An 11,681-nucleotide genomic window follows, 5' to 3' on the forward strand; every position below is an offset into this window, starting at 1 on the left:
GAGGAAGGGAGGAAGGGAGGAAGGGAGGAAGGGGAAAGAAAACTTTCCCCCACAGTGGCTCAGCACACTTCCCAGCTTGTTTGTTTGGCTCTTTATTGCAGTTGTTGTTGGACTGAAGTGAAACCTGGAGGAAAGAGTTGGGACTGCTTGTCAAGAGCTCTTACAGCAGCTGGGGAGCAGGGGGAAGGATTTCTGCATCCCAGGCAAGAAGAGAGCAGGCTTGAGAGTAACAGTCTCTGGCTGGTCACAGCTTGCTTTCCAACCCTAGTAAGGAAGGTGGAGGGGTGGGGGATACCCACTGGTCCTCCTCCACAGTGTCTGGCTGTTCACATTTTACCTCCCAATCATCACAGAATCACAGAGAGCCAGGATGGAAGGGACCCCAAGGATCACAGAATTGTCAGGGGTGGAAGGGACCTCAAGGCTCAGCCAGTTCCAAGCCCCCTGCCCTGGGCAGGGTCACCTCACACTACAGCAGGTTGCCCAGAGCCACATCCAGCCTGGCCTTAAAAACCTCCAGGGAAGGAGCCTCAACCACCTCCCTGGGCAACCTGTGCCAGTGTTCCACCACCCTTGTAGTGAAGAACTTCTTCCTAACATCCAATCTAAATCTGCTCTTCTCCAGCTTAAAGCCATTGCCTCTCATCCTGTCCTTGCAGGATTTTGCCAAACAGTCTCTCTCCATCCTTCCTGTAGCCCCTTCAGGTCCTGGCAGGCTGCTGTGAGGTCTCCCTGGAGCCTTCTCTTCCCCAGGCTGCACACCCCCAGCTCACTCAGCCTGTCCTGATAGGAGAGCTGCTCCAACCCCTTGATCATCCTTGTGACCCTGCTCTGGACCCAATCCATCAGGGCCATGCCTGATAGGGGCTGATGCCTTCTGGCCCCTGAGAAGTACTGGGAGAGCTGGCAGCTTGGTCCCTTCAAAACTAAACTCCTGGGTGGAAATGATGTGCAAGGAAAGGACAGAGAGCAGCCAGTACCTCTGGCTGGGGTCCATCAAGGGAGGAGGATGCAGGGGAGAGGATCTTTCAGCCCTTGACTGCCATTTATTTCAGCACTAAAAGCAAATGCATTTAAAACCCTAACAGTGCAGCAAGCTATTAAAAAGAGAGCTGAGGCATGGCAGAGGAGTGCCTGGAGCTTGGGCTGTGGGGATGGAAGCTGGGCTGTGGGGATGGAACTTGGGCTGTGGGGATGGAGCTTGGGCTGTGGGGATGGAAGCTGGGCTGTGGGGATGGAAGTTGGGCTGTGGGGATGGAGCTTGGGCTGTGGGGATGGAAGCTGGGCTGTGGGGATGGAGCTTGGGCTGTGGGGATGGAAGTTGGGCTGTGGGGATGGAGCTTGGGCTGTGGGGATGGAAGTTGGGCTGTGGGGATGGAAGCTGGGCTGTGGGGATGGAGCTTGGGCTGTGGGGATGGAAGTTGGGCTGTGGGGATGGAGCTTGGGCTGTGGGGATGGAGCTTGGGCTGTGGGGATGGAAGTTGGGCTGTGGGGATGGAAGCTGGGCTGTGGGGATGGAGCTTGGGCTGTGGGGATGGAGCTTGGGCTGTGGGGATGGAAGTTGGGCTGTGGGGATGGAGCTTGGACTGGAAGTTGGGCTGTGGGGCTTAACCCAGGTGATTTGATTTCCTTCATTATTTCTTCACTGCAGATGAACTCTCAGAAGCTTTCTTTAAAGGTCACCTTTTGGGGCTTTTTTTCCATCTCTTTTCCTTTTCAAACTCCTGTGCTGGGAAAGTGCTTTTCAGGTTGCCTCTGCTTTGTGTGTGTGCATTTTCTGAGCCCTGGGTTTAGTTCTTATTAGAAAATGGTCCTGGATAAGCTCTGGGCTGGAAATTCTCTCTCATTTATTAGGAGCAGGTGAGGAAAAGTTGGGGCATTTTAGGCTCTTTTTGATTGGATGCTCAGCACCAACTCTTTGCACCTCAAGCCAGGAAGCAAACCCTACCTGCCTCACTTTTTCTTCTGTCTACCACCCATCCAACCTCTTACTGGGGTCTCGAAGCTCCCTGTCTCACAGAATCCCAGCATCCCAGCATAGTGGAGGCTGGAAGGGACCTCTCAGATCCCCCAGTCCAACCCAACCCCTGCAGCAGGGCACCCCCAGCAGCTTGCCCAGGATCACAATGTCCAGGGGGGGCTGGAGTCTCCCCAGAGGGGGAGACGCCATCTCCTCACTTTGTATCTTCAGAGCTGTGTCAATGTGGTGCTGAGGGGCAGGGCTTAGCAGCAGCCTTGGCCCTGCTGGGTTGGCCTGGATGATCCTACAGATCTTTCCACTCCCAAACAATTCTGTGATTCTCTTTCTTCCCCTCCTGTGCAGAATTCTCTTTGCACACCCCCCCTGATCCCTCACGAGGTGGCTTGCCTGACTACATTGCAGGCAGCCTGGGTTTATTGATTCCAGAGCAGCACCAGCTCAGAAGGATGCTCCCACGACACCCCACCTCCACATGTGTCCCATAACTCTTTTATCCTTATCAACTTCCCTCTTCAGCCTAGTTAGGGTTTTTTTTGCTTCATTAATCACATTAAAAGGCTGTTCCTGAGCCTCATGCCTCTGATGGGGAGAGCTGCACTCCTGATTTCCATCTCCATTTATTTATAGCCAGCTGATTCATGCTGCCACCTAAGTAATACTAGGAATATCAAACTGGAAAAAAAAGACCTTCAGCAATCTGTCTAGACTGAGGCCAGGGAACGACTCCCAGCTCCTCATCTCTGCTGTTAGCTAAGCACAGGAAGGAGCACACAGCAAGAGCAGGGAATCATGGAATGGTTTGGGCTTGGAAGGGACCTCCAGAGCTCATCCAGTCCAACCCCTCTGCACTCAGCAGGGACATCCTCCCCTAGATCAGAGCCCTCTCCAGCCTCACCTTGAACAGCTCCAGGCAGGGAGCCTCAGCCACCTCCCTGGGCAACCTGCTGCAGTGCTCCAGCAGCCTCCTGGGGCACAACTTGTTCCTCACCTCCAATCCCAATCTGCTCTGCTCTCATTTCAAACCATTGCCTCTGCTCCTGGCCCTGCAGCCCTTTGGGAGCAGTCCCTCTGCAGCCTTCCTGTAGCCCCTTCAGGTCCTGGCAGGCTGCTGTGAGCTCTGCCTGGAGCCTTCTCTCCTCCAGGCTGCACAGCCCCAGCTCCCTCAGCCTGTCCCCATAGCAGAGATGTTCCAACCCCTTTATCATTTTCATGGCCTCCTTTGGAATCCTTCTCTCAGCTCCATGTCCTTCCTGTGCTGAGGGCTCCAGAGCTGGACACAGCACTCCAGGAAGATGTTAATGTATTGAAACACTCCTCAGGCAGCTTTTGCAAAGGGTCTGGGGCTCCTGGAAGGTTCTCACTGGGCTAACCGGTGAGCACTTGGGCTCTGGGCTTGCTGCTCCAAGCTGAGCCAACTCTCCTGCTGTCTCTCTGCCTCTTTGGACACTGCCATTTCCAAGGCACCAGATTTCCACCCTGTCACTGCTGTGCCTCAAAGCCATGCTGCAGGTTGCTGGGGCTTAGGCAACTCCATTTTTTCCAAGCCACTGGGATTGTGTTAGCACAGTGGCTTAAAACCTTTAATGCTTTGCTTCTCTGCCTAGCCAGCTGGCTTCCCACCTACCCAGTGTGCCGTGTTCATGTTCATCTGGGCTCTGCACCTCCCTTTTGGCTTCTCACTGTTGCACAGGAGGAGACAGGGAATGTCCTCCAGGGCCCAGTGTGCAGCCAGCACCCAGGCAGGCCCTGGGGCTGTCACTCACCTGCCCATGGGCACCTGGGCACACATGGCCAAGGGCTTATCTCCATAGCTGGCAAAGACCACAGTCACCTGGCCACAGGCATCAGTCTGAAAGCTGGCACTGAGCTGCTGCAGGGCTGGAGCAGCTCCCACAGGCTGCACTTTTTCCCTTAGCACATGCCAGTAGCCGTAGCACAGCAAATGTTTCATTTGATTACAAGAGGCATCAAAAGCTGCACATTGACTGCCTGCCTCAGAAGTGCATGCTGGAAGGTGGCTGTGAGGTCCCTCAGAACCTGCTGAGTCCATGTCTCCCCCCTTTGCAATGAGCTAGTGGAGAAGGCTGAGAGTTAATGAATCCTCTGACCTCCAGCCTCCCGGAGCCTGAGAAGCCAATGGAGGAGTTAATCCCATAATCCACTTTAGCATCTGGAAGGCAGCACACTCCCTGCCTGAGCCTGGACCGACAAAAACGAGGGAAGAGAAGGAAAAGCAAACAGACCTTAGGGTTGGGGAGGGGAAGAGTGAAATAGGGGAGGGGAGGGGAGGATTGCAACCAGGCAAAGAAAGCAGAAGGCTCATTCCCAGCCCCGGGCTGCACGATGCCTTTGCCTCACCAATGGGGTTTGGGGCTTGGTTTGTTCCACCAGGAGCAGCAGGGCTTTGTGAGCACTCCCTGAGAGTTTCTGGCATTGCTCAGTGCTGAGGGGAAGCTAAAGCTTCTCGCAGTGACCTCAGCCTGGATTGCTTCTTGCCTCCACAACAATGTCCCTGACCTTTTCCTGCCAGCTCCAGCCAAGGACACTGCAAAGCTCCTGCCCATCCTGGGGCTCTGGAGCACTTCACACAGCTGCTGCTGCACTGGGAATTCTGCTGCCATCCACTATTCTCAGTCACTTTATTACTTCACCAGACTCTAACTAATCAGCAGGAAATTTCCTCTGTAACATTTAAATCATTATTAAACAACAGAGAGAGAGATTGAAGCAAGAAACAGCTACGATATTCCAGCTGCTCAAGGAAGAGAGGAGAGCTCACAAAATCCATTCTGGTTACACTGAGGGTAGGCAGACACTGGCACAGGCTGCCCAGGGAACTTGTGGCTGCCCCCTCCCTGGAGGTGTTCAGTGCCAGGCTGGATGAGGCCCTGAGCAGCTTGGGCTGGTGGGAGGTGTCCCTGCCCATGGCAGGGGGTTTGGATCTGAATGAGCTTTGAGCTCCCTTCCAACCCAACCCATTCTGTGATTTCTAAGAGCCCTCATTTGAAAAGCAAGGCAAAGGCTTTGCTTTGCCGTGGGCACACTCAACGCGGCTTTCAGACCCCGGGGTGATGCTCACAGGGGGCCAAGGATTTGCTCTTCTCCTTCCCTGTGCGTTGGGACAGAGCACCAGCAGCTGGCAGCCAGCCCCGCGCTGGGCTGAGGCGCTCCCCGCGGGCAGCAGTCGATTTCCCTCTCTGGAGTTGCACCCTTCAGACGCTGCCGAGCTGGGAGGCACACAGACACCTCTCCTGCCGTGCCTTCAGACACTTGGAGGGGGAGAAACCATCTTTTTCCTCGGGGTGACTTCCAACGGGACGCTTGGAAACTGCGGGAGCTGCTCGCAGCTCTTCGGGCCGGCGGCTGCCGAGCACACAAACGCGAGCTGCTGGAGCCCATAGCAAGGACGGCAGTCAAAATCCCCTCGGGCTGGGGGTGGAGAGGAGCTGTTAGCAGCAGGAAGGGACTTTCGGACCCAGAGCCCGGCTGCCTTAAGGAAAACCCTCTCGGAGTGCTGGGCATCAGCTTGCGTGACTGTGATTCGTGGGTGATGGGCCTCGTTAATTAAAGGTCCTGACTCTCTAATCCAATCAATGGAGATAAATCACAACCTTCTTTGTGCAGATAAAGTCCTGGGCTTATCGCTGCCCCACAGCTCAGGAGGAGCCATAAAATTCCACAGCAAATCAGCTTACCAAGCATCTGCTGGCAGCAGCTGGGTGCAGGCAGAGCCCTGTGCCCCTGATGGCAGCCACGGGGCACTGACACTCTGCCACCCTGGGCACCTGGTCCTACCCAGCCCTCTCCTCTGGCCACCATGGCAAGGTTCCTGCTTCCTCAGCAGTGTTAGCAGAGAACAGAGTCATAGAATCGTTTTGGTTTGGCAAAGACCTCCAGGATCCTCCAGTCCAGTCCAGCAGCCCAGCACCACCATGGCCACCGAACCACAGCCCCAAGTGCCGTGGCCACAGGTTGCATCAACAGCTCCAGGGATGGGGACTCCACCACCTCCCTGGGCAGCCTGTGCCAGTCCCTGACCACTCCTGCAGGAAAGAAAACCTTCCCAATCTCCAACCTGAACCTCTCCTGGCACTGTTTCAGGCCATTTCCTCTCCTTCTATCATCTGATGCTAGAGAGAAGAGGCCAAACCCCTCCTCACTCAACCTCCTTTCTCCTTAGAGAGCAGTGAGGTCTCCCCTCAGCCTCTCCTTCCCCAGACTCACTCCAGCTCGTCTCATTCCTCCACAAAACCTCCAGCTCAGAGTTATTGTAATTATCAGGGGGAGGTTCCAGTGCTGGAGGATGAAATGTAATGCAATTAGGAGAGCATTTTACCCATTCTTCACCTTTTCCTGCCAAAGAGCTTTGTTCTAATGAAGGGTATCAAACAACCATTTCATTGTGCTTTAATTGAGTGGTTGCTTGTGCCACACAGGCATCAAGGAACGCTTAGAGGAATGCTTCTCAGGGACCACTGGAGAAGGCAGCCTGCTGGATTAGCATATCTGCCTGTGAGGGAGCAACCCTGCCACTCCTGCCTGCAGTGCAAGAGCCTCACTCAGAGCCCTCTACACAAGCAGCACGGGGGGGGGTGTGAGTGACTCCCTGCCCCTGGGCTGGCAGGGGTTGTGTGGCCAGGGTAGGAGCCACGATGCTGAGGGAGACCGAAGTGATTTGCCAAGCTGAGGCAATGACCTTCGGACTGATCACAGAATTAGAGGGGTTGGGAGGCATCTCTGAAGGTCATCAGGTCCAACCCTGCCCCCAGAGCAGGTCCACCTAGAGCTGGCTGCACAGGATGGTGTCCAGGCAGGCTTGGAGTGACTCCAGAGACTGATGCCAACCCTTACTGCCCATGCTGTCCTGATTTTGCTGGGACAGGATCTCAGGCCAGCTGTGAGCAGTTTGTAGTCAGCCAGGACAGCTGCCCTGAGTTAGCAGCAGGTGTATCCAGAGCATAAATATCACCTCCTGCCTGCAGCTTCCTGCTTGGGCTCCTCCTGCTGCTGCTCCCAAGGGCTGCCTTCCTCTTTGGTGTGGCTGCTGCACCTTCCCTGGGGTGAGTACAGCTTTGCATTTGCATTGGCAGCAGTTCTGGTGCCTCACTCATCACGTTGGTGTTTCATTAAATCCATTTTGACCCTCGGGTCTTCTCTCCCTTTCCCAACCTCCTCTCGGCTGGGCAGGGGGTGACAGAGCAACTGCGGGAGCCCCAGGTATGGGCTGGATTGAGACACACCTCAGCAATCCTTTCCCCCCAGTGTCTGAAGAGAGCTTTGCAAGGGGTTTGGCAGAGATGGAGACAAGGGCAAGGTGGGCAGGCTGTGAAACTCCAGAGGGTACCTGTAGAGCTGAGCCAAAAAGCCTGTGCAGACCTCTCTCAGCTAAGCTTGCCCCCAGACAGCAGCACTGCCTCATTTCCTGGAACAGATTACCTAGACAGAGCTGACAAAAATCAACAGAGGGGAGGGAAGAAAGAGCCTTCTGTAATGCAATCAAACCTCAGCTGCCCGTTTGTTTTTGTCCTCTAAAGAGGGCTAATAACGTGGTAATTGGTGGAGATATCTCCAGGGCTCCATAAAGGGAAAGCAAGAGAGAGATTTTCCCACCATGAGATGTTTCTGCTGAAGAGGAGAGAGAGGTATTGCCCAAATTAAAGGCATCCATATAGATTTCCACTTGATGTTCAAACCAGCAAGACTTTGTTCCTTTGTGTTTTGGCTCTTAGTGGCTCTGAGGTTTTCTGGGGTGTGAGCATGGTAGAAAAGCAGCCCTGGAATTTGCTCCTTGGCAAGGAAGGGTCTCAGCATATGGGAAGACAAAGAGGTGCTGGAGCAGGGCAATGAAGCTGGGGAAGGGTCTGGAGAACAGGGCTGGGGAGGAGCAGCTGGGGGTGTTCATTGTGGGGGGGAGAGAAGGCCAAGGGGTTGGACTGCATGACCTTGGGAGGTCCCTTCCAGCTGAGACCACTCTGGGATTGTGCCTCTTCACAGCTCCTGAGAGGAGGCTGCAGCCAGCTGGGGCTTGGCCTCTTCTTCCTATTAACAAATGATAGGAGAAGAGGAAGTGGCCTGGAGTTGTGCCAGGGGAGGTTTAGGTTGGACAAGAACAACAATTTCTTCCCTGAAAGGGTTGTGAAGCCCTGGCCCAGGCTGCCCAGGGCAGTCCCTATCTCTGGAGGGGTTTCAGAGCTGTGGTGCTGAGGGCCATGGGTTGGTGGTGCCCTGGCAGTGCTGGGGCAAGGGTTGGACTCCATGCTCTTGGAGGTCTCTTGCAGCCTGAGCTCTGATTCTATGCAAAGGGTCAAAACCAGGGTAACAATTTCTGCACTGTGTCCTCTTGCTTGCATGGTCTCCAGCTCTGACTCACCACACAAGAGGGTGAGCACTGCTGTGGAGTCCCAAACCCTGCCAAGAGCTGCTCCTTTCAGCTCTCCCACAGGGATGGACTTCATGGTGAGTGGTGACCCTCTGCAGATGCTTGGGGTGGCAATCCTGAGAGCTGTGCTCTGCTTGGTCAGGTGCTCAAATCCCAGCAAGCTTCTCCGGGTCTTCACCTTAGAGACACTTCACAAGGTTGTGGAGGACTCAAATCATCCTCACCACCACCAGAAGTGTTTCTGGCTCTCACTTTGCTGCCCTGTGGCTGCCCTTGCTCAGCTCTAGGGAGGCTGCCAGGCTCATTGGGAGCATCTTTGGGCTCTCACTGCTGGGTGCTGGCCTCCACAGCAGCCACATCCATGCTGCAGAGACCGAGAGGATGGTCTGGTCTGTCATGGAGAAAAGTTGGGAGTGCAGAGAGCCAACTCCATGGACTCCCCCCTGAGCCCTCCTCCGCTTTGTCCTGCAGTGCCAGGGAGACCCTGGGGTGCTGTTGGAAGAGGAATGCTCTTACAGGGCACCTGGGGAGTATAAATCATTAGCCCTCTTATCTTGCACATCAATTAGTATCACTGCAGAGCCTGATCTGTGCTGCTTTTATCTTTTGCCCCAAAGCACTTCTCTTTCCTTCAGGAGCCAGTGAACAGAAAATGATCATTTTATCGAGGTGCTTGGCTTTATCCCACCCCAGGTGCTCAAAGAACAAGACTGGAAAGGTTAAACCCTGTGCCAGGGTAATATGTACACCACATCCCTGGGTGCCTTTTGTGTTTAAGGAATTGACAGCTTCCTTCTGTGAGGGGAGGAATTTAGACATGCTGACACCCTGACATTTAAATGTGAGCAGGGGAAGATCAACAGAGCCTGGCATAAAGGAAATGGAGTGATGGTAGGGAAAGTTAAATTCCAGGCAGCCATGCTCCTGCTTCTCCCTGCTGGCTTGCTGTGTGCCAGGGGGAGCACTGCCCTGCCTCAGCACTGTTGTCTCTGGGGGATGGCACAGCAGCTCAGCACAACACACCCAGGATGTGACCCTCTCAAAGCAGAGGGGCAGTGCTGGCCCCAGCCTCCTTCAAAACGTTTTCTGGTCAGGGGTGAGTCTGGCAGGACTGCAGGTAGCAAACCTGGGCTCAGGAGAGGTTTGGGCTGCAGGGCTGTGCCATGAGCTCAGCTGTTTGTAATTCTGGTAAGCATCCTGGTTGTAGCAGCAAAGTGTGGCCAACAGGACTAGGAGAGGCATGGCCCTGCTGGGCACTGGTGAGGTCACACCTGGGGTCACTTTTGGGCCCCTCACTCCAAGGAGGACATTGGGTTGCTGGAGCAGGTCCAGAATGAAGCTGGGGAAGGGTCTGGAGAGCAGGGCTGGGGAGGAGCAGCTGAGGGAGCTGGGGGTGTTCAGCCTGGGGAAGAGGAGGCTGAGTGGAGAACCTCTCAGTCTCTACAGCTCTCTGCAAGGAGGTTGGAGCCAGGTGGGGGCTGGTCCCTTCTCCTAAGGAACAAGTGACAGGGCAAGGGTAAATGGCCTGAAATTGTCCCATGGGAGCAGATCAGCCTGGAAATGAGGAACAACTTCTTCACTGAAAAGATTGCCATGGCCTGGATGAGTCTGCTCAGGGCAGTGGTGGAGCCCTCAGCCCTGGAGGGGTTTCAGAGCTGTGTGGATGTGGTGCTGAGGGCCATGGGTCAGCGATTTCCCCTCAGCTGGAGGATGGCACAGCAAGGATCCAGCCTGGGCTGTGGCATGGCTGCAGATACAGGAGCAGGCTGCTCTGGAGGTGCTGAGTGCTGCAAGCTGCTTGTGCCACTTCCTGCACATGCACAGAGCTGTAGAATCATTTTGGTTGGAAGAGACCTTCAAGGTCCCCAAGCTGACCCCAGCACTGCCAGGTCACCTCCCAGCCATGGCCCTCAGCACCACATTACACAGCTCTGAAACCCCTCCAGGGATGGGGACTCCACCTCTGCCCTGGGCACAGCTCCCTTAGGAGCAGTCCCTCTCTGCTGTGATTTTTGGCATTGGTATTGCCTTCCACCTGGGTGACCTTGAAACCAACCCAGGAAAGCTGAGCCTGGTGAATATTGATTACATCTCTGGCCCCTCCAGTGACCTCATCCCACTCACAACTGCCTGTGACAAAACAGCTCCTCAGGCTCTTCCCTGCTCTTGCTCTCTCCCAAGCCCCCAGGGTGTGTAGGCAGGTTAAATAATGCAAGAGGAGCTGTAATTACACTGCAGCTTCTCGGGAAGCCTCTCAGAAATATTAGCACATTGTTCTCCTTTTTTTTTGGCTCTTTTTGGGTCCTTTTTCCCTGTTTGTTGTGGGGTTTTTTGGTGTGGCTTTGTGGTTTATTTTTTTGGCAGAGGTCTAGGACAAACCTTCTGGCTTAATGAGATATGTGACACCATGCAGCATGGGAGAGATTTGTAGCGGCTGTCATTACCCAAACTCAATTAGAGGAAGGGCAATCAGCAAGCTCCCTGCTGTGAGGAGTGCAGGAGGAAGCCTTGGTGAGATGGGGCAGGTGCAAGGAGAGAGAGATTCCAGGCAAAGCAAGACCAGAGGTCTTCCCTGCGCTCCCCAAAGCACCCAGCAGATGCTGGAGGAGAGACTGCAGCCTTAGCAACTCCTCCCTGCTCTTTTCTTCCTCTGAAGAGGATCATTAAGCACAAAGAGGCCCTCAGTCTACCCTTTTAAAATCGATTTAGTGCCAGAGGAAGCCCTTCGGTTGCTTGTTTCTTGGGAGGGGGAGGAAGGGAAATGAAGGCTCACTCACTTCTGTTTTCCCTCCTTTGGTCCCCCCTGGAGTTGGCTCTCAGTGCCTGGGGCAGGCATAGTGCAGGTTGATGCTTGGGATAGGAGTTGCCCCAAATCTGAGCTCCAGGTCAGCTGTGGCTGGTTCACACTCACCCAGGTGAGCTGCTGCTACTCCCCAGCTCCCTCTCTGCTCTCACAGATGTGCTCTTGGCCAGTGCCTGTCACCATTGCTTGGCTGGAACTGTGGCTGCTCAGCTGCATGCTGGCCTCCTGTCCAAGCCTCTCCTGTAGCAGGCAGCCTGCCTGGCCTGTTTTAGCTATTGTCAGCTTGTGTCCTCTCCATCTTTCCCCTGCTGGGTTTTAGCAGGCAGCCTTTCCTGGAGGAGCAGCCAGCACTCAGCTTTCCTGCCCATCAATCCTTCTAGCAGACTCCTTCCTATGCTGTGAAGGATGAGTTGCAAGGATCCAGAGAAGCATAGGATAGTTTGGGTTGGAAAGGACCTTCTGGATCATCTAGCTCCAACCCCCCTGCCAGGGGCTGGGACCCCTCCTGCTAGAGAGTA

The sequence above is a fragment of the Melanerpes formicivorus genome, unplaced genomic scaffold, assembly GCF_026170545.1.
Source record: "Melanerpes formicivorus ecotype bairdi unplaced genomic scaffold, bMelFor1.0.p_v2 SCAF_14, whole genome shotgun sequence".
Classification (NCBI taxonomy): Eukaryota; Metazoa; Chordata; class Aves; order Piciformes; family Picidae; genus Melanerpes; species Melanerpes formicivorus.